The 19372-nt window shown below is 47.2% G+C and overlaps 2 pseudogenes; both read left to right on the forward strand.

Moving 5' to 3' along the window:
• Positions 1–2905: 2905 nt before the first annotated feature.
• LOC136522139 (transcription termination factor MTERF6, chloroplastic/mitochondrial-like) lies at positions 2906–4386 on the forward strand (annotated as a pseudogene).
• Positions 4387–8660: 4274 nt separating this feature from the next.
• On the forward strand, positions 8661–17952 carry LOC136520725 (glycerophosphodiester phosphodiesterase GDPDL7-like; annotated as a pseudogene).
• Positions 17953–19372: the final 1420 nt, after the last annotated feature.

Consider the following 19372-nt stretch of genomic DNA (forward strand, 5'->3'; position numbering starts at 1 on the left):
TGAGTGGGAGGGCTTTGGCTAAGCTCACAAGATTGCTATGTCAATGCAAATGGCCAAGGGAGTGAGCTTGAGCCGGCTATGGGGCTTAAATAGAACCCCCCATGAAATAGAGCCATTGTACCCCTTCACTGGGCACAACTCGGGGTGATCGGACGCTCCGGTCATGTTGACCGGACGCTGGCCCTCAGCGTCCGGTCGCTCAATGACAGCCACGTGTCACTCTGCATTCAACTGGAACCGCCTGATCTCAACGGTCGAGACACGACCGGACGCTGCGGCATAAGTAACCGGACGCTGAGCTTCCAGCGTCCGGTCGTTTCCAGTAAGGTTCCAGAAACGAATTTCTTCGACCGAACACGGCCAGCGTTCGGGCACATAGTGTCTTCTTCTGTGCTGCCACGTCACCATGACCGAACACAGCCTGCCAGCGTCCGGTCGTTGAGTGACCCAGCGTCTGGTCGTTTGACCGACGCTAGTGTCTAGTCGTTTGACCGATGCTAGCGTCTTCGCTGTTACAACTGACCAGACGAGCCGGTTCCTCTGAGACCAGCGTCCAGTCACTTTGTGACCAGCGAGACTAAGTCATTTTCACCTCTAACTTCTTCACCCTTACTCAAATGTGCCAATCACCAAGTGTATCACCTTGTGCACATGTGTTAGCATATTTTCACAAATATTTTCAAGGGTGTTAGCATTCCACTAGATCCTAAATGCATATGCAATGGGTAGAGCATCTAGTGGCACTTTGACAACCGCATTTCAATACGAGTTTCACCCCTCTTAATAGTACGGCTATCAAACCTAAATGTGATCACACTCTCTAAGTGTCTTAATCACCAAAACAAAATAGCTCCTATAATTTACCGTTGCCTTGAGCTTTTTGTTTTTCTCTTTCTTTCTAAATCCAAGCACTTGATCATCACCATGGCATCATCATCATCATCATGTTATGATCTTCATTTGCTTCACTACTTGGAGTGTGCTACCTATCTCATGATCACTTGATAAACTAGATTAGCACTTAGGGTTTTATCAATTCACCAAAAGCAAACTAGAGTTTTCAAAGTGCAAGTGTAGGACCTGGAACAGAAGGAGCAGAAGGGGTTGGAACAGAAGGAAGATGAAAAGGAAGAGGAAGAGGAGGGAGGTTGGGTGCATTGTTAGGAATAGATGCATGAATGTGATGTATGGCACTGAACATGTAATATCTCACTATTAGCTACCGTTTTTGTTGGACTTGTATGTTGGATAAGGCTTGATACTGTATGGATACTTTTGCTACACTTTCATCTGATGTGATATTATCTATCTATCTATATTTGCACGCTGTGTGGAATCATATGTAACAAGTTGTGTAATGATGCTACCAATTTTTTTTAAAATAGGGGTAAAATCACAATGTATTCAGATAAGTAGGGGCAATTTCGCATGGGCAAACTTATCCTTACTGAGCCCATTTGACACCGTTATCTGCTGTTCCCGGAGTAGGGGTAAACTTAAGCTTCGTTTTCAAAAAACAGAGGTAAAATCACAACAACGACAGAAGTAGGGGTAAAATCATAATTATACGTCAAAATAGGGGCAAGAACGCAATAGCCCCAAATCATTATGCATATGGAGAATATGATTATATAACCCTTGTAGATAACGACAACTCATAAAATAACATGTATAATAAATATTTCAACAACTAAATATATAAAAAATCACTAAAACTACAAATAATATTTATCAATAAATAGTTTAAAATATATAAAATAATTTCACCAATTTATGAATAATTAAAGTACTTAAAGTTAATATGATTAGCCATATGAAAACTAACCTTTACATATTATTATTAATAATACTATAATGTTATTAGCTACATAGATGAGTTTTAGATAGTTTAAATGCTGCATATTTGATTGGAATATAAGTATGGCATGAGATAGAGAAAAATTATAGAAAACTAATATAGATACATCCACTTAGTATCCAGATTAAAATTAAATATGAATATCCATATTGACACAAACGAATATAGATATCAGATCTATTTGGACCTAAGATATAGCACGGATCTAGTTCATGTATGTGGTCGTGCCTTTTGAAAGTTTAGAGACCTAGATGACACACTCTGTCAAGTTTACCTGTTCGCTTCGCGGAAAAGCAAGTTAAAAAGTACTGTTCGCTGATTTGTTGTGAGAGAAAAATACTATACCATGACTGATAAGCCAGGCTGATAAGTTCAACATCGCTGGTATTAGCGTGGACCATCACGTCAGCAAATGGACATGTGACATACCGTGTGCTAGTTTATTGATCTGGATAATGCATTTTAGTGGAAACCTAGACAACATTCTCTATCAAGTTTAATGGCTGCTGATGCATTCGAGACATGCTCATGGTTTATATCGCATTTTGAGTCAGACCTCGTGGGTTTTCAATAATTTGTTCAAACTTCAACGGGTCCGCGTAAGCAGCGCCGCCGTCGCCGCTCGGCAACCGGGATATAGCCTCCAGCTGACACTGTAGCTCGGGTTGATCAGTGTACGACGTAACACCGTAGCTTTTAGTATATTGAGGAGATTTTGAACATTCATGTATATCTTTTATGACTATTTAGGTACGACGTGTTGTATTGAACTTTTCTTTTATCTGAGGTCCAGTTTAGTTTGCAAAAAATTTTGCAAAATTTTTCACATTTCCCGTCACATCGAATTTTTGGACGCATGCATGAAGCATTAAATATAAATAAAAAATAAAACTAATTACACAGTTTAGACAAAATCCACGAGACGAATCTTTTAAGCCTAATTAGACTATGATTGTACACTATTTATCAAATAACAACGAAAACGCTACAATATCCATTTTGCAAAATTTTTTACATCTAAACAAGCCCTGAGTGTAAAGACGCATAAATTTTTTGAGTGATCGAGAAAACTTGAAAACGGGACGGCCCACCGCACTCCAGAGTCGAGCCAAGACCGCGCCCGGCATGTTGGCTTCCATCTGCCGGCGGCGGCTCCTCCGCCTCCGCCAAATCCCCTCCGACGCCGGCATAAACCCCATCCAGCCCAACCCCAGCGACGCCCTCCTCTCCCACGGCTGCTCCTCAGCTGCCCTCGCGGGCGTCCCCGTCTCCAAGCCCTGCCCAACCACCATCTCCTACCTCATCTCCTGCGGGCTCTCCCCCGCCGCCGCGTCCGCCTGCAAGAGCCGCATCCGCTCGACCGCCAAGGCCGACGCCGTCCGCGCGCTCCTCCGCAGCTACGGCTTCACTGACGCGGACATCACCGATGTAGTCCGCAGACATACATCGATCCTCACCCTCGACCCTGACCGGATCCTCCGGCCTAAGCTCGATCTTTTCGCTTCCCTCCGCGTCAAGCCGCGGAGGCTCGCCAACGCGCCGAGCCTCCTCGCGTGCAGCCTCGACAAGCACCTCCTGCCCTGCATCCAGTTCCTCCGCGGCATCATCGGCGTCGACAGCGACGTCGGTTCCGCCATCTGCCGCGCCCCACGCGCCCTCCAGGTCAACCTGGACAAGAGAATGCGCCCGGTCGTGGACGCCCTCCGCCGACTCGGCCTCCCCGACAAGTCCATCTCCAAGCTCCTCACCATCGACATGACTGTGCTCACAATTTCTGTCGACCGTATAACCCAGATCTTTGATGACGTCAAGGTGCTTGGCCTGGGCGTAACAGACACGGGCTTTGTCTACTGCATCAGCCTGTTCTGCAACCTCAGTAGGGAAACGTGGCTGCGAAAGGTGGCCCTGTACCGGAGCTTCGGCGTTTCTGAGGGCGACCTCCAAAAGGCGATCAAGAGGCAACCCTCGATACTGGCACTTCTCTGATGAGAGCATAAAGAAGAAGCTCCGGTTCTTCCTGGATGACTTGAAGTTCGAACTAAGCGAGGTAATGGAGCGACCTGTGCTTATGGCGTATAGCTTGGAGAAGACCATCATACCAAGGTGTGCCGTGATAAGCGTTTTGATGAGGGAGAGAAAGATTGACCCCAACATCAAGTTACGTTCAGCATTGCTTGGTAGTGCCAAGGTTTTCTCTGAAAGGTACGTCTTGAGGCATGCTCAGGATGTGCCAGATGTTGTTAAGGCATATGAGGGTAAAATTGCATTTGAAGGATTTAGGGATCGGGATGTTTTAGTTCCACTGAAGCCATGAGGCTAGTCTAGTAGGATTAGATCACAAGGTTAGGGATCGGGATGTGTATAATTCTGATGAAGGCTCTTCCAATAATATTGGGATCTTGAAATATGTCGCTGGAATGACTTTAGTGCTTCTTTTATTTCCGGGATGAAGATTCTTTTGTCCTTTCTAATTGATAACTTTTTCATTTATTAACAACTAAGGAAGATCCCCATTTTGTTGATCCTCATGCAATGTGTTCATCCACTGAGTTTCACATACAGAACAGTTAGGCGTTTAAAAGTGAAAGCTTCTTTGCTCTCTTTACAAAAGGGTTCTTCTGGGTTTGATGATTTCTTTTGTCCCTGTTGTATTTGTCAAGTTTGTGCATAAAATTCCTATTCTAGATGGGGCTCTTGCCATGGTGAGTTACAATGCCGCCAACTTAATCGTAAGCTGGATAGATCACTGTAGTGGAGATAAAGCTGATGAATTTTCTTATTGTTGCGTGCCTATGTTACATCAAGTCATTAATAATAATGAAAAAGAACAATTTCATTGGGAAATACAGAGTGGTAGCAAATAGCTGTTGACAGTAAATTCATCTCTTGTATAACCTTGGTTCCACCAGGTGAGTGGAGGGCTTCCATAATTCTCAGCGTTGAGACATTATTAGGATACTGAGTAAATATTACCTTCAATATGTGAGTGAACACAATATTTGATTAATTTCAGTCAATAATGAGCTCCGTGCCACTGTCTCCATTGGAGAAAAGAAGTGTTTGAGGATTAACACTCTGGTACTCCACTATTTGCTCTCCATACTTGCACCCTGAACAGCGCCTACTAGAATCTGCATCTAAGGTGTAGTTTATGGTTTATCATTTGCTAATATGCAATGTATGACCTCAAAGGATGCTTCTGACTGTTGCAATTGATGGCATAGGATTGATGATTTTTTATAGCTGGTTTGTCCAGTTCTTTGTGTTGTAGTGTTTTGTTCAAAATTTAACAAATATACTTCTTAATAACGCTTAGCTGAAGTTTCATCAAGGTGTCCTTTTTTTTGGTTGAGAACCGAGAACTTGATTTGTGAGTGTTTCACACCATTCTAACACTTGTAGGCTTTCAAATCTCCAGGCTGCTTGTTATATTAGTTCCATGGTGATTCTTGGATATGCTATTAACTTAAAAATGAGGTTTTTGTTCCTTTGTTTTCAGTGTCCTAGAGACAAATCTCTCTCTCTGTCTCTCTCTCTCTCCCCATCCATATGGTATATTTTGTACGGGGTAAGCTATTTATCCCCATTGTTAAATTATCATTTAGGGGTTCTTGTGTTTTTACCTCTGTTTTGAAGTCCAATTGTGATTTTGCCCTCATTTATGTAACTTTGTGATTTTGCCCTACCTTTTCAAAATGAAGGTAGAGTTTACCCCTATTCAATTTAGATGAGTTAATGGTGTCAGTTCAGCTAAAAAAGACTAATTTTCCCATGTGAATTTGCCCCTAGGTTTTTTTTTTGGTTGTAATCTGTGATTTTTGTAAACAAGTATTGGCACAGGGAATAATAGATTGATTATTGATTATTGAGGGTGACAGGTTACACATATAGGCAAGGAAGACCTAGGAGTTGGCTTATGGAAACAGAACCAATCAACGGTAATCCTTGCATATAATATCTCAATAATATCTATCCTCATCCTGTGCAGGTGTGCAGGCTTAGGGCCCAAGCAAGGATGGGATGTGCAGCCCAAGGAGGCCTGCCGTACCCTATTGTCTAACAATTTTAACCTCTATTTTGACATAAAAAATCTGGACAACATTTTGAAATGATTTTAAAATTTGCAAATATTTGAAATCTATGAAAGGTTTAAGAAGTTGCATATGTTTAATCAACCATTAGCGGAACCTGGGAGGGAGGTTAGGGGTTAGTACCGTCTTTTATTTTTTCTTTTTCTTTAATTCACTTGTTTGACCTTCAGCTAATATAATCTAGAACAGGGGTGAACGAGGGTAAAATCACAAAGTTGAAAAAGACGAGGATAAAATCACAATTGGCCTTCAAAGTAGGGACAAGAACAACAATCATTATCATTTGAAACATAGTGGTCCCATATGTTTTGCATGCATTGCCACCCAATTGTTCTTGAATGGTGGCATTTTTTTCCACTGATGGTTTGAATTTTACTATGACAAGCACATCAAATGGTGATACATATTTATGGTTAATCTCTTTTCATTTTCGTGGCATCAAGGCTGCAGTAGGATAGGTAATTGCCAGGGACCAATTGTTCATGCTGTCTTGGCCACTTGGTTAGTGCTCAGAAATGAATCCTTCTCAATTACACATGTATCTAGTTCTCTCAGTAAAATTATGAATCTGCAAGGTCCAGGAAAATAGGCAGATCTCATTATTACCATCATATGAAAACTTCATGCTTGACCTTTTTTTTGTATTTTAAAGTTTTTTGAAAAAGATAATTGTTTCCTATGGAATACAATAGTATCAAGATGCTAGTCGTAATACAATTTGTTGATAATTTTCTTTCCAAGTCTGGACACGCATTTTTATATGTAGCAGCACTCAGTTTCTGGTCGTAATTCATTGTACCAGTTCTGTATTCGATCTGTCTTCTCTCCACCTGCCTGTATTCTTGTTCTGTTGCATAAGTTCCTTTTACAACCTTGTACCTTCGCACAGACAAGCAACAGACCTTGTTCCCCTCCACTAAGACATGCCACCTATGCTCCACCCTACCACCTAAACGCACATCTGTGCAGAAAACGTTTTCTGCCTTCCTTTCTCACTCCACATAGGCCAACTGCATACTTTCTGACACAGCGATGAACAGTTGCATAGCAGCAACGTCCCATGCCATCCACCAGAAAATCCATGTTCCAAAGCCTATTGTTCAAAAAGAAAAAGAATTGCAAATACATCATAAATGTGAAAATGATGATTAACATGTTCCCAATGCTGGACAACTGGAATATCTCGATTTCTCCTTGTATTGTTGCTAGCAGTGCTGCAGGTTCATGGGAGGCAGCCCTGGAGTGCAACCACATAACTCGCTGCTGGAGATCTGGTTCAGAGCAATACTGGACATTGGTGACAGGACGGGGGGGGGGGGGGGGGGGGGGGGGGGGGGGGGGGGGGGGTAGTAATATTTTAGAAGTTAGCAAAATTCATCTGGTCACTCCCTCCCAGTTTTAGCAACAACGACTGGTCATCCTGATTATGTGGACAGCTATGGCCACCTATTCCTTGTTGCTAAAACTGTGAGTGAGTGACAGGACAATAGCAGTTGAGACAGGATCCAGGACATTGCAATGGGGATTCATTACCAAGGCAGGTAACATACTAACAGCAGGCTGACAATTCACTCTGTTGCGGAAGAGCGTGGCATTGGCAGCCATCCTGACAGTGACAGAAGCCACACGGCTGGTGGCTGTGGTGGAAGATATGCCCTGTTTCGCTTGATCTTATTAGCCATGCTTATCAGTCATGATACAGTGTTTTTCTCTCACAACAAAAAACAGCATCAGCCGGCTTATAAGCCACAGAAACGATCAAGCGAACAGGGAGATCACTGAGGGTGCTAAAGAATCACTATATTGCGGTAAGCTTAATTCAATTCTTGCTTTTTTGAGGAATTTACTAGGAGGAAAGTTTCTATATGAAGGTTTGAACTGTACATTCATTAATTCAATTGAGCATTTAAGACATATACTAGAAACTGTGTAATAACTGACATCATGAGTAATCACAAAGAAACCATCCGTAAGTATTTTATTATAGAGTTGTTATTCCATCTCTTTCCTGCTCTGCAGGAGAAGATACTGAATAATTTACTTTTCTGTGCAAGTTAGTTTTCTAGGTTAACGCTCGCAACCAGTGGCTGGCGTTTTAAGAGAACTTTATTTATAGCACTGTTTTGTTTGGTCTTGGCTGAAGCTACTCTTTTGCCTCTTCTCCGCAATCTAGCATTGAGAGTTTAGAACCCTTCTTGCCTCTTCTCCACAATCTAGCAGGAGAGTTTACAACCCTTCTTCTGTGGGTTTGGTGGATATTTGTCAAGAAGTCAAAGTCTCATGTGTGGTAGGAAATTTTTCTTTCCTGAGCTTGTTTATTTAGAGATTTCAACTTTCTGAGGTTGTATTCCATTTTTCTTCCAATTTTAATTCTCTTATTTCCAGAAAAATGTTTAAAGGCATAATGCTCATACCCTGCTGTTTGTACTCCTCAAGTGTTGGGTGGGTTTATGTTGCCCTCTTAGGTAGCGTGATCATTTGACTTTATGTGCTTTTCCATCGATGCGGGATGCTGCTTTCCTTGCTTTACTAATTTGTCACTGTATCAATAAATATTGGGTTAATGTTATGAAAAAATGTTTCAGTTTTCATCTGTTGCAGGTGCAGTGTTTTAATGTCTGTGTATAATGCTTTTCTCTTCTCACTTGCAGCTCTTCCATATGTGCATCTCACAGAAGTATTTTAAATGCAGCATGCTCCTCGCTAACCAAATGGGAGTAATATATCCTCTTATCTTTCTTTTCCTGCTATTGCTTCATGGAGCTAGTGCTGCTTTGAAGGATCCAGTACAGAAATGGCAGACTCTAAGTGGTAAATACGCTAACAGCTAACGTGTTATATTTCTGTACAAAGTTATTTGATTGAACATATCCTATGTACTCGATGCATTGCACTGCATGATATTGCATTATTGCTGACCCTCTTACTCTGTAGGTGCCCCTCCATTAGTCATAGCTCGTGGTGGGTACTCTGGGCTGTTCCCTGATTCAAGCCAATTCGGGTACCAGTTTGCCCTGTCGGATAGTCTGCCTGAAGTTGTTCTTTTCTGTGATTTACAACTTTCAAGTGACAATGTTGGATTCTGCAAGACTGGCTTGGCACTTGACGACTCAACGCTAATAGCTAAGGTCTTCCCTAAGAATGACAAGACGTACAAAGTGAATGGAGATGATCTGCACGGATGGTTTTCAGTCGACTTCACTTCAAATCAGCTAATGGACAATGTCACATGTAAGTAAAAATAACTCGAGTAACTTTTCAAGAAGCTTGTGGTGTTCTATTTTTTTGTATGCTTAGGACTACATCAAGGGTCAGCTTTGAGCCCTTATCTGTTTGCCTTAGTGGTGGATGAGGTCACAAGGGACATACAAGGTGTTAGTCGCTGAATTCTCACTCTTAGAAGTAGTAGAATTCTTACTCTCATCGAGAGAGGATGACACTAGGAGTTGGGACAATTTTCTGGTTTATTTCTCAATGCCATGCCAACCCGAGGGGTTGGGGATACATATTTATAGGCTGCTAGCCAGCCAAGCATATGCCAAGATGCTAGCCTAAGATGCTGTCCTAGATGCTAAGATGATGTCCTCTAGATGCTAGTCTAAGATGCTGTCCTAGATGCTGTCCTCTAGTCTAAGATGCTGTCTTATGCTATCCTAAAAACACAAAGACCACAACAACCCCACAAAGACCACAACAGCCCCACAAAGACCACAGCAGCCAGACTTATCCATCATTCTCCCCTTAAGTCTTGTGCGTCGTCTTGTGGGAAAGTTGAATCATCCCGGTCCTGGAGCAGAGCTCAAGGAACTTGATCCTCCCAAGGGGCTTGGTGAGCCTTGTGCTTGACGATGGCACCGGCTTCATCCTTCTTCAGCTTATACACCCACTTAAGGGTGATCGCGCGGTGACCACGAGGAAGGTCAGCAAGCTCCCAGGTGCGGTTCTTCTCAACCGCATCCATCTCCAACTGCATCGCGGCGCGCCATGCCGCGTGTCTCTCGGCCTCTGCAAACGACCGAGGCTCGCCGTCGTCACACGCAAGGTGCAACTGCGCCTCCAGGTCGTGAGGCACCGGTCCCGGCACCGGCTGGTCGCCGAGAAGGTTCTCCATCGTACGGTACCGCAACGGCTCGCCGTCGTGGTACGCGTCGACGCGCTCCTCGTCATGAGAGAGCGGAGTAGCGAGCTCAACCGGGCCGTGCTCGACACGAGCTGGTGGTGGAGACGACGTGCCCGGAGTGGTGCCTGTCGGTGCTGGAGTGCGTGACGTTGCCGGCTGTGGTGGAGCCGGCGAAGAACTCATCGCAGCCGAGGTCCTGGCTAGAGAGCATGGTGTTGTCGGAGTAGCAGGCGCTGGGGTCGGTGGAGGCTCGGGGACTGGGGTAGACGCGCTCGCCGAAGAAGAGCCGCCTACTCCCCCAGCTCCCTCGAAGTGGACGTACTTGACAGTGAAGTCGTCGTACATCGGAGCCGAGCCGTCGTCCACCGCCTTGTCCCACGCCCATCCTCGCCCTTCGTCGAGCACAACGTCGCGCGCCATGCACACACGTTGTGTCTTCGGGTCGAGGATGCGGTAGGCCTTCGAGCCCTCCGCGTAGCCGATGAACACTCCCGGAGTGCTCCTGTCGTCGAGCTTGCTGATGTGGCCTAGCTCCTTGGCGAACGCGAGGCAGCCGAAGACCCGCAAGTGGGAGACCGCCGGCTTGCGCCCATGCCAAGCCTCGTACGACGTCCTGTCGTTGAGCGCCTTGGTAGGCGAGCGGTTGAGGATGTAGACGGCCGTCACCACCGCCTCTCCCCAGAAGACAGCTGGCATCCCCCTCTGCTTGAGGAGGGTCTGCGCCATCCCCACAACCGTCTGGTTGCGCCGCTCGACGACGCCGTTCTGCTGCGGGCTGTACGGCGCGGAGTAGTGGCGCTGAATGCCCTCGTCAGCGCAGTACGACGTGAATTCAGCCGCTGTGAATTCACCGCCGTTGTCGGTGCGCAGCACGCGCAGCTTGCGGCCGCACTCCGCCTCCGCAGCACCTGCGCGCGCCTGATGGCGTCCGCAGCCTCTCCCTTGCTGCCGAGGACCATCACCCACATGTAGCGGGAGAGGTCGTCGACGAGCAGCAGGAAGTAGCGTCGTCCTCCCGGTGTGGCCGGTGTCACCGGGCCACACAAGTCCCCGTGCACAAGCTCGAGCCTCTCCTTGGCTCGAAAGCTAGCCCGCTGTGGAAAGGGGAGTCGCCTCTGCTTCGTCAACACGCAGACGTCGCAGAGCTGCTCCACATGGTCGAGGCATGGCAGGCCTCGCACCATCTCCGTGGCACTGAGCCGCTTCAGGGCCTCAAAGTGAAGGTGCCCGAAGCGCTCGTGCCACTGCCACGCCTCGTCGTCCCGACGAGCAGCGAGACAGAGGGGTTGTGCCACCTGCACGTTAAGGACGTAGAGTCGATTTGCGCTTCTGGATACCTTGGCAAGAAGGCGACGACGACGATCCCAAATCCTCATGACTCCGTCCTCAACCACCACGCGCGAACCGTTCTCATCCAGCTGTCCCAAGCTGATGATGGAGTTCCTCAACGCGGGGATGTAGTAGACTCCGGTGAGCAGCCTGTGCTCACCAGACACAGTGGTGAAGATGACGGAGCCGACGCCCTTGATCTCCACGTCGGAGGCATCCCCAAACTTGACGGAGCCTCGGAAGCTAGAGTCAAGCTCGGTGAAGAACTCCCGTCGACCGGTCATGTGATGGGTGGCGCCGGTGTCGAGGCACCACCCGTCAGTCTTGTCGTTGCCGGAGCTGTCGCCGAGGAGGGCGTGTGCTTTTGGCTCGTCGAGGTGGAGGAGAGCCGCTGCGGCCGGTGCTGCTGGAGGTAGCTCAATGCTTGCATGTGCCATGAACAGAGCCGGCTCCTCCTCCGCCTGTGCGACGTGGGCCTGACCGCGTCGTGGCTGTCGGCAGTCCTTGGCCCAATGGCCGAGCTGGCCGCAGTTGCGGCAGGCGTCGTCTCGTGCCGGCTTGTGCCTGCCGGCGGCGCCGCCCTGGGCGCCTCCGCGGGCATCACCCTCGGCACGTCCTCGTGCCCCGGCCTGGGCGTCTCTGCGCGCCTTGCGTGGCTTGCCACGCTTGCGGCCGCCTGTCGCGGAAGAAGGCTCCCCCTTCTTCCGGTCACCTTGGCTGGCAAGCCACTGCTCCTGAGTGAGAAGGAGCTTCCCGCCAGTGGTGATGGGCCCCGAGAGAGACTGTGGCTCATCGCTGTCGATGACCTTGAGGCGACCTATCGCCTCCTCGATCGACATCGTGGAGAGATCCAGCAGGGACTCGATCGAGCGAGTCATCTGCTTGTACTTCTCGGGGACGCAACGAAAGAGCTTTTCGACAGCTCTCTCCTCGCCGTAGGTGTCATCGTCGAACTGTACCATCTTCTGCAACAGAGTGTTGAGACGGAGAGCAAAGTCATCAACGTCCTCACCTGGCTTGAAGGCCAGGTTCTCCCACTCCTTGCGAAGTGCCTGCAGTGTGGACTTGCGGGCGCGGTCGCTGCCGATGCGTGTCGCAGCGATGGCGTCCCAAGCCTCCTTGGCAGTCCGCTTGTGGGTAAGCGAGAACTGCATCTCGGGCGGGACTGCGGCGATGAGGGCATCCAGCGCCCGTCGATCTAGGTCGTAGTCGACGTCGCCGTATCGGACTGCCTCCCACATGTGCCGCACCTGGAGCTTTACCCTCATCACCGCAGCCCACTCGACGTAGTTGGTCTTGGTGAGGGTAGGCCACCTACCGCCGGGACCGACGTCCCTGACAACAGCCTGGAGCCCGTGGTAACCACGGTACCGATCCGTGGAGAGAGAGCCACGCTGCCTGTGAAGGTCGCGCTCTCCATCGACCCGTCGGTACCGATCCGGGGAGAGAGAGCCACGCTGCCTGTGAAGGCCGCGCTCTCCATTGACCCGTCCATCACCGTTGCCGTGCGCGCCTCCTCCAGGAGCGCCACCGTCGCGTGCGCGCCTGTCTGGGCTGCCGCCGCGCTCGTGGGCGTGCGCGGCTGCCCCAGGAGCGCCACCGCCGTGCGCGCCTCCTCCAGGAGCGCCGCCAGCGCGTCCGCGCCTGTCTGGGCTGCCGCCACGCTCGTGGGCGTGCGCGGCTGCCCACTGCGCCGCCCGCGCTCGCGCTGCCTCCCTCTCTAGCAGCTCGAGGTCCGCGTCGGCGGTGTCGTCAGCGGAAATGGAGCTGCCGATGCTGCCGCGCAGAGCCTCGACCTCCGCTGCCGCCGCACGCGCTGCATTCGCCGCCGCCGCTGCTTCCGCCTCCGCTCTGGCTGCTGCCAGCTCCGCCGCTGCCAGTCTCGACGCCCTTGCCGCCGCCGCAGCGGTCTCTGCCGCCGCTCGCTCGCGTTCCTCTGCCGCGGCAAGTTCGGCCTCCTGCCGACGCCGCGTGCTCGAGGCGACCGAGCGCTGAGACTGCCCTGCGGACATGACGAGCTACCGGGGGGCTGCTGCGTGGGGAGAGTGCTGCTTCAGATGAGCTGCTGCTGCTCGTCTGCGCGGGGGAGGAGTGAGCAGGAGCGTCCGGAGCTGCTGCTCGCAGCTGGGGCTGTTGTGTGGCTGGGAGAGGAGATGAGCAGGAGATGCTTAGGCTACATGATAGTACGGCTCTGATACCACTTGTTAGTCGCTGAATTCTCACTTTTGGAAGTAGCAGAATTCTTACTCTCATCGAGAGAGGATGACACTAGGAGTTGGGACAATTTTCTGGTTTATTTCTCAATATCATGCCAACCCGAGGGGTTGAGGATACATATTTATAGGCTGCTAGCCAGCCAAGCATATGCTAAGATGCTAGTCTAAGATGCTAGTCTAAGATGTTGTTCTAGATGCTAAGATGCTGTCCTCTAGATGCTAGTCTAAGATGCTGTCCTAGATGCTGTCCTCTAGTCTAAGATGCTGTCTTATGCTGTCCTAAAAACACAAAGACCACAACAGCCCCACAAAGACCACAACAGTCCCACAAAGACCACAACAGCCAGACTTATCCATCACAAGGGACATCCCTTGGTGTATGCTTTTCGCGGACGATGTAGTGCTAGTTGATGAAAGCCGAACAAGAGTGAATCAGAAACTGGAGTTATGGTGGGAGACTTTGGAGTCCAAAGGTTTTAGACTCAGTAGAACTAAAACTGAGTATATGAGATGTGACTTCGGCACTACTACTCGGGAGGAGGAAGATATTAGTTTGGAAGGTCAAGTAGTGCCTAGGAAGAATACCTTTCGATATTTAGGATTAATGCTACAAAGAGACGGGGATATTGATGAAGATGTTATCCATAGAATCAAAGCAGGGTGGATGAAGTGGCGTCAAACATCTGGTGTCCTATGTGACAAAAGGGTACCACAGAAGCTAAAAGGCAAGTTTTATAGGACGGCGATTAGACCTGCTATGTTGTATGGTGCAAAATGTTGGCCTACGAAAAGACGACATGTTCAACAGATAATTGTCACGGAAATGCATATGTTGCGTTGGATTTGTGGTCATACAAGAAGGGATCGGGTTCGGAACGATGATATACGTTATAAATTAGGAGTAGCACCAATTGAAGAAAAGCTTGTCCAACACCGGTTGAGATGGTTTGGACATGTCCAACGGAGACCTCCAGAGGCACCGGTGCGTAGTGGAATCCTAAGCCAGGATAGTAACATGAAGAGAGGCAGAGGAAGACCGAAGTTGACTTGGGTAGAGGCAATAAAAGGAGACTTGAAAGGATGGAATATACCCAAAGACTTAGCCTTAGATAGGAGTGCTTGGAAAACAGCTATTCACGTGCCTGAACCTTGATTGCTTCTGCTGGATTTCAACTCTAGCCTACCCCAACTTGTTTGGGACTTAAAGGCTTTGTTGTTGTTGTTGTTGAAGATTTTCATGAAAAAATAAGAAATGAGCTGTTTGAATTTCCTTGCCTTATGGAGTAACTATAAGGTTCGTTTGGGATTATTAATAGGTTTTAACTGTGAAACTTCTCTTCTAATCTCCAAACAGTATCTACTTAGTTTGTCATGCTCTGACCATCCTGTAGTGATCCAGAATGTTCTGTCTCGCCCAAGCATATTTGATGGCACCATGGGAATTAGCCTTGTTGATGATGTTGTAGAACTCCGCCCTCCTCAACTTTGGATTAATGTACAGGTAAACATGATTTCACCGCTAGCTATATAGTTCTTCCCCTGGATTTGGAATGTTGGTTCCACACTCATCCATGTTCTCCTCCTATTGAACTATTCTCCTGCTAATAGCTGTTCTTACGTTCCTGTTTGTAGTATGGCCAGTTCTTCCTAGATCACAAGTTAAATATCGAAGAGTATATATCATCGAGAGCAAAAAAAATTGGGGTCAATTATGTCTCCTCACCTGAAGTTGGATTCTTGAAAAGCCTTGGTGGGAAGCTCGGGAAAAGCAATGTGAAGCTCATTTTTCGGTTTCTCGATCAACAACTCATTGAGCCTTCCACAAAACAACCTTACGGAGCCATTCTGAAGGACTTGAAATCCGTCAAGGCTTTTGCCTCAGGAATTCTCGTCCCTAAGACTTACATTTGGCCTGTGGACAAGGATCATTACTTGCAGCCTGCTACTACTTTGGTGAAAGACGCCCATGGCCTAGACTTGGAGGTCTATGCATTTAAGTTTGCCAATGATTTCATTTCAAGTTACAACTACAGCTATGATCCTAGTGCTGAGTACTTGCAGTTTATTGATAGTTCTGACTTCTCTGTTGATGGTGTCCTCACTGACTTCCCATCCACAGCTTCTGCAGCCATTGGTAAGGACCACTGCATGTTGAAAAAGCTAAACTGTTGTTCCAAAGTAGTTCGGTGTTAGACTAAATTATGCCATAAGAGTATGAAGTATGATTTTTTATCACTTCATGCTCGAGAAGTTACAATGATTCTTATGATTTGACGTGATCATTGATTCTTCTATCATGCACTCTCTAACCTCTGCAGGTTCTTTTTGTCTTTCTTATTGTAGCTTGCTTAGCACATACTAAGGACAGCCCTCTTCCTCCTCCTGGAAGTAAGAAATCTGGCTTTTAACCTCTTGTCCTAATTGAGATATTCTGCCATATTGCACTGCACTAATATCTGAACTTGGCTAGATGATACCAGACCACTGATCATCACCCACAATGGTGCATGTGGCTTATTCCCTGGCTGCACCGACCTTGCATACCAACAAGCAGTGGAAGACGGTGCAGATATAATTGACTGATCAGTACAGATGTCAAAGGACGCAGTGCCCTTTTGCTTGGACTCCCCGGATCTTACAAAAGGCACGACAGCAGCAACAGTGTTCTTGACAAAAGCTGCTACTGTGAATGAAATACAGAATGGGTCTGGCATCTTCTCATTTGATCTTCTATCGAACGAAATCCAAACTCTAAAGCGTAAGTATCATTCCATTTTGTTTGCCACAAGTTCTTGCTTCTCTTTGAAGGGCGGGCCTGGTGCAAGCAGTAGAGTCATACCGCCTGTGACCGGAAGGTCCCGGGTTCAAGTCGCGATCTCCTCGCATTGCACAGGCGAGGGTAAGGCTTGCCACTGACACCCTTCCCCAGACCCTGCACAGAGTGGGAACTCTCTGCACTGGGTACGCCCTTTAAGTTCTTGCTTCTCAGTTCAAACTGTTAGCATCCACGCTAACACCTTCGTTTTGGTTTTATCCCTTAAGCTGATCTTGTTGGCCCATACGATCAAGAAGGACTGAAAAGAAATCCGGCAGCAAAGAACAGCGGGAAACTCATGACTTTAGTTGATTTCCTGTCCTTCTCAAAGAGCAGCAACATCTGTGGCGTACTAGTCGATGTTCGTGTAAGGAAGCTTTCTTGAATCCATTCTTACTGCCATTGTAATTGGCAGATTAGACTTGTAGTGAACCTAAATATATTAACTAACCTGATCAGTAGGGCTACAGAAATCATGGACGCTTTTACATTTCAAGTCGCATACTTTGCAGAATGCCCCATACCTTGCAACCAGAGGCATTGACATTGTGGATGCTGTCTCCAGCTCGCTTATCAATGCCAGCTATGACAAAGAGACCAGGCAGCAGGTGCTCATCGCATCGGACGACTCCGCCGTGCTCAGAGCATTCAAGAAGTTCCCAGCGTTCAAGCGCGTCCTCCAGATCGGCAATGCGATCAGTGATGTGTCCAAGGCATCTGTGGAGGAGATGGCCAAGTTCGTGAACGCCGTGTCCATCAGTCGGGGCTCGGTTGTCCAGACGCAGGGGTCATTCCTCTTGCGGTTCACTGATGTGATCGACAAGATGCACGCCGCAAACCTGTCGGTGTATGTCGGGCTGCTCAGGAACGAGTTCATGAACCTGGGTTCGACTTCTGGGCTAACCCAATGGTTGAGATCGTGACGTACTCATCTCTGATGGCTGATGGGATTGTGACCGAGTTCCCTGCAACGGCAGCGGAGTACTTCAGTGAGTATATGTCAGCGTAACATTCTGAACTGCTGAGCGTCCATATTCTTACCAGCATGGCTTACATTCTTAAATCTCCTGCTTTTAAATGCAATGTAGGGAGCCCATGCAGTGACTTCAGTAAGAACCTGACCTACACGATCATGCCTGCAAAGCCTGGGTCTTTGCTCAAACTGACAGACCCCAGTGCACTGCCTCCGGTTTAGGGGCCAGCACCAGTGTTGGAACCTGCCGATGTTGTGGACCCACCGCTGCCACTGGTGACCATCAGTAGCCCTGGAGCTTCAGCATCTTTGAATGGTTCCAGCACTACCAGCGGTGCAAGGGTGTCCACTGCAAGCTCTGGTATTTACTTGTTGGTAATTGGACTTTCTGCATTCTTGTTAGTGAGCTCTCAGTAATCTGAAGCCTGGGTACTGGAACTGTATGTGGTTTGTTCAGCATTTTGACCCTTCCCATCAGGGCTGATTTGCAAGAAAATGTACTTTAAGCAAGTAGCACACATATCCTAAAATTTTGTTTTGTTGTTTGGAATTTGGATGCTAGACTTGTACGAGTAACATACTCTATATAGCAGAGCTGCGCGCAGTTTGCACAACCAATTCGTTTCAGGAATTATTGCAAATTTAGAAATGCTAGCGACTTGCATAAAGACGAGATGCTTGCCATCAGTTCATTTTAAATGCATTACTAAAATGAAAGGCATATCGGCAAATTTTGGTTTTGCTTGAAGGATAATTTGTTTCCTGCCACTCTCCTGACAGATTTATGTGTTAAGTCCTAAAAGGTGTGTGAATTGGGATCTCAGAGCAACTCCAAGAGCCTTTCTCAACTTGAATTCTATATTTCTATTTGGGTCACATCTCTCTTGCTATCTACTTACTCCGTTCTGAAATATAATAGATTTTGAGTTATCGTGAGTTGAACAATCTTATATTTTACTAATATTTTTGTAATATATCTCTTTGATATCGAAAATGATATTATTCTTCCTCATAAATTTAGTTAAAGATAGTTTGGTTAGAATAAATTTGGATCAATGTATTTTATGAGAGGTTGTATGACGCCGTATCACGCGACCGCTTACTCCAGCTGCTCCTCTCTGGCGATGCCTGTCCGCCTCCCGCCGCTGTCCCACAAGTATTCCTCCTATTCGCACTCGTGCTCTATTGCGTACTTCTTCCAGAACATCCATGGGCCACTTTTGCACTGACGACCCTGACCGCATCTACTGTGTACTATGTTTATGGGATTTGTTGTGTTATATATAGTTGGAAAATGGTTGATTAACCATTTAACCGTGTCATCGTTCGTTGCCGTTTCTTGCGTGCAGCAAGTGCTGTGCCGTGTAGGAGTGCTCTAAGCCTCTAATACATGGAAACTCATGCAAACATCTAAGATTCAGGTACATCAATGTATGATCTGCCATCAACAGTTGGATTGTTTGAATTTGGAAAGGAATATATCAAGTTATAGGACTTAGAATAGGAGAAGATTTGAGCAGCTTGAACAACAAGCTAAACAGTCCTATAACATCAATGCTGCCCACTGCTCCTGTCTTATAGTTCTGTTTTGTGAATTCGGGGATTCGTTGGATGTGAATTCATTGGCTATCATAGGCGATCAATTAATTCATGCATCTCATTGTTGAACTAAAGTTAAGTGCTTTTGGATTGTGAAAATGTGCCATCAGCCTATCACTGTCAGATAGGATGTGATTTTCAGATCTGTGCAGGGGCTGATGAGTTTATGCATATTAAGCAGGCTGATAGAGTACCGTTTGGTTTCTATATTGTGATTTTTCATGTTCCCATTCCACCCTGTTGTTTGTCATCCGTTGTTTACAGTAGTAGTGTCTTTGGGCACTTCGAGACTATGATTTCTTTTAGATTTTAGGGCACTTGATTGCCACATTAAGTAATTTGACAGGCATGTCATATGAGAATATGACAAC

The sequence above is a fragment of the Miscanthus floridulus genome, chromosome 18 (assembly GCF_019320115.1).
Source record: "Miscanthus floridulus cultivar M001 chromosome 18, ASM1932011v1, whole genome shotgun sequence".
NCBI lineage: Eukaryota > Viridiplantae > Streptophyta > Magnoliopsida > Poales > Poaceae > Miscanthus > Miscanthus floridulus.